Consider the following 4,427-nt stretch of genomic DNA (forward strand, 5'->3'; position numbering starts at 1 on the left):
ACGAATTACAAAGAATTCGATTGTTCGTGTTTTGCTATCTCTCCCGTCGTGCCTGACTAGCGTCAGTGGGAGGTGTATTCTGCCAAGAGGCCATAGACTGTTCCCCGTGAAGCCGACCAGGGGTTCACCTGCTGGGGGCTTCAAATCTTTCTTCCATGACTCCGGTAATTGCCGGAAGCAATGTTCGTATAAGATGTCTGTGCTACTGCCATTATCTGTGACAACCCGAAACTTTTTCAGTCAACGAAAGTCAAATCCCGTTAAATAAAATTTTGAATTTTATTCATTTTGTCAAACTTGTAAGGGATTGAAAACAACTTAGATTAAATTAATATAAGTGTCGGGTCTAAAATCGTGCGAAAAATCAAGTTTTTCATCGAAAATCAGTCAAGTCTCGAGCAACGCGATGTTCACGGCCGCAATCGTGTTCACGGCCGTAAACGCACAGATGGGTGGACCCCACCACTGACCATGAACCCAGCCTATATATACGTGTTTCACCCTTATTTTTACTTTTATGGCCGAAAACACTACTTTCTCTCTCTAAAAACCACCAACCGAAAACTCAAGTTTCTTCCTTCTATCTTCCGAAAATCACCCAAATTCACCTTGGAACTCGTTTTGGAGCATCAAGCATTCATCCTTTCATCGAATCAAGCACCCTTCATTTTGGGTTCACGGCCGTAAAGCCTTCAAATCTTCAAATCTTCAAAGGTTGAAATCAGTTCAAGGCCGTAAACCAATCAAGGGTCGTAAACCATTCAAGGGCAGGAAACCGTTCATGGCCGAGAACAGTTCACGGCCGCAATCAGCCTCAATTGGAATCTTGGCTGAAAACCCACTTTTCCACTTCGATTGAGTCTTGGTAACATTCCTTAACCAAAAGCAAGTGTTTTCCTGACACTTTAACTAATGGATTCGCTAATTTAAATGCAAATATGTGTTTAATTTTTATTAGGATTCTGTTAATTTCGCGTATAACAACTCGAAGATCCTCATTCCACTCTCATTATCCGGCACATACACGTATCCAACAGTGAGTTCATACCCCTACATTTTACTACTTTTAATGTTTTCAGGGGAGAATACAATTAAAATACTAAAATTTTGTGCTTTTATACAAAATGGTTTCAAACGGATTTAAAAACCTTTGGAATCGATACAAACTGAGAAATCAATACATTTTATTAAATATTTGGATATTTTAAATCCCTTATGTAACATACTGAGCATGAGGGTAGTTTTCATTATACAAATTGCAAGGTTTCAGTATCATACATGCTATACATTCAAAACTTTGTGGATATACTTTGGAAGATTCACTGAACTTTTACAAACATAATACAAAACTATAATAGGTATAGTTTGGAGTTCAATACACCGTTTTACAAGATTCAAGAACCGTACATCATAACAAACATATAAACTAGGGTAAAACTAGTTTATGGTATACAATATTGTTTCTAGAATACAACAGTACCTTACTAAATAATTATTTAAGTATAACTATTTTTACATTAAGAGACATACGTATAGCTTCAAGTACAAGAGAACATTACATTACACGTAAAGTAGTTAATACAAGGCTGTGAGACATCACTTCAATTGTACCTTTCGGGGTGCGGGTTCAATCCTATCATAGTATAACCATAGTCTCCTGGAGGGAGAGCGTGAGATTTGTGAATATATCTATTCGAGATTGACTATCCCACACCTGAACTGCTAGCTACAGTTAGGCAGGCATGCCTGGGGTGACAAATATCATAACGCCCGACGCCTGAAGAACGTCGTAGAGGTCACTAGGTCATATCAAGCATGGTTATACGAACTCACAACAGTATAAACTAACCTTTTGTTTACGGTATTTCATTCTTCAATAGTTTTATTTTCGTTAATAGAACTACTACGTACTACAACTGGAGGATTCCAGGGATTTCAATTCATGGTTTTATTTTAAGTAATAAAACTACTATACATACTGGTGCTAGCCAGAGTTTTTATACAGAACATACCATACATACTGGTGTTGGTCAGGGTTTTCATACTATACATTACTTACATTACTGGTGGTAGTCAGAGATTTCATACAAGAACTTTCATGCAAAACAATACAATACAACTGGTGGTACCAGGCATACATACAAGTACTTTCAGACACAAAAACATAATTCAATAACGAACTTACAATTGGTCTTAGGGTTTAAGACTACTTTTCATTACTAAAGAAAATATTGTATTTTCTTGGAAACGTACAAACATTTTCACAGATTCATCAACAGGTTTTCATTACAAAAACATGCTTATGAACTCACCAGCTTTTATGTTGATACTGTTTCAAAACCGCTTGTATTCTTAGGGAATCAGTAGACAGGTACTCCCTCAGGCTTTTGAGAAGGCGGAGCTTATGGTGTCTTGTCTTTTATACTTTTGGTCAGATACTTTTGATGTATACAAACTATGTACCAAACAGATGTAAATATTTTTCTTATGCAATGTAATGGTTGTGTTTACTTTGATTACTATGATGCAATTGTTGTGATACTATACATGACGTCCTCCACCCCCGAACGTTTCTGCCGTTCCGGTTTGGGGGTGTGACAGATTGGTATCAGAGCTATTGTTTATAGTGAACTAAGTATACTGAACCTTACATGGTATACAACTATAAACCCTAAGGAGGCGAAGCGCTCTGAACTAAAAGTATACTTTTAAAAATCTAAGTATTTTATAAGAAGTATACAAGTATACATACATACCAAAACCAGTATCACAAGAAGAAGAAAACAAAAGTATTTAGATGTTGGATACTGCTGTTAAACCTATGCAGTTATGTAATCATATCTGGAATAAATATAGCCTGATCAACTATATTTATTTGCGATACGACCAACATGTGTTTGGGAGTGATGGTGGTGTTACAGCAACTCTAAAACTTACCAAACTCCATACAAAAGAGAACGATAGAACCTAACATACAACCAAAAATACTATAGGAGTATTTTATCTAGAGCCAAAAACATTGTAGACATTTCATTCCAAGTGTTGCTATTTATCTTTCTAGCGATTGTTTACTTGTATTAGTAGACTTCTTTTGTAAAATCGCTTAATAGAACACTTTATTTATCAGGTTGAGATATATTTTGTTCTATATCACCTGACTTCCGACCATTATAGAGGTCTTATATTTGTTTTTCTCATGAATCATTTTAGAGAAAGATGCCTCCGAAGAAGAAGTCCAACCGAAATAACAACGATCCTCCACCGCCGCCACATCCTCAGTTCGATCCTGTTATGTTCCAGGCAGCAGTTACATCCGTTGTGGCTGCCGCGATGTCACAGATCAATTCTGGCGGCACTAGCGGGTTGGGTAGTGGTACCCATCCCCTCAACCCCGATGGTGGCCAGGGACACCCGAAGGAGTGTTCCTACAAAGACTTTATAAACGCAAAGCCCAAAACCTTTGACGGCAATGGAGGTGTCATTGCCCTAACTCGCTGGTTCGAGAAGATCAAATCCATTTTCGAGATTTGTACGTGCCACGAGGCAAGCAAGGTGAAGTTCGCCACCTGCACCTTCACCGATAGAGCACTGACTTGGTGGAATAGCTGAGTCAAATCCCTAACTCTGCCGATAGCCAATGCCATGGGTTGGGAGAACTTGAAGTAACTGATGCTCGCTGAATACTGCCCACGAGGCGAGATGCAAAAACTGGAGCACGAACTATGGAACCTGAAGATGAAGGGTTCTGATATTGCTGCGTACACAGCTAGGTTCAGCGACCTGACTCTTCTGTGTCCCGGGATGGTCACCCCGGAAAACAAGAAAATTGAGAGGTACATACGGGGATCGACGCCACCAACTCAAGGGAATGTCTTGGCTGCTAAACCTCACACATTTGAGAGCGCCAAGTGTCTGGCACAGACTCTGATAGATCACGGGTTTGATCATGAACCAGTAACAGCCGTTCCCGAACCACCAAAGGAGAGTGCTGGAAAGATAAAGTTCTGGAACAAGCGCAAGGGCAAGTCTTCACAGGATCCCTTCAAGAAACAACAAACAGTGGCAATCCATGCTGCTACTACTCCTGCTGCTGTTCCTGCAACTAAAGCACCTGCCACTAGGTATGTTGGAACCCTTCCAAGCTGCGAAAAGTGTAACTTCCATCATCACGGACCCTGCCGGGACATGCAATGCAACAACTATGGCAAAAAGGGACACACAACTCGTTTTTGCAAGACTCCAGCACAACCAGCCAATCAAGGTCCCGGAGCGGGAGTAGGCCAAGACTGTTATGGTTGTGGAGAAACCGGGCACTTCAAAAGGAATTGTCCCAATGCGACAACTGCAAGCAGTACAGGGAAGGTTCTAGTTATGGGCTAGGAGGAAGCAGTCGCTGATCCCACCGTAGTTACGGGTACGTTCCTCCT

Source organism: Lactuca virosa, chromosome 4 (assembly GCF_052849685.1).
Source record: "Lactuca virosa cultivar CGN04683 chromosome 4, Lactuca_virosa_CGN04683_v6, whole genome shotgun sequence".
In the NCBI taxonomy this organism is placed as follows: domain Eukaryota; kingdom Viridiplantae; phylum Streptophyta; class Magnoliopsida; order Asterales; family Asteraceae; genus Lactuca; species Lactuca virosa.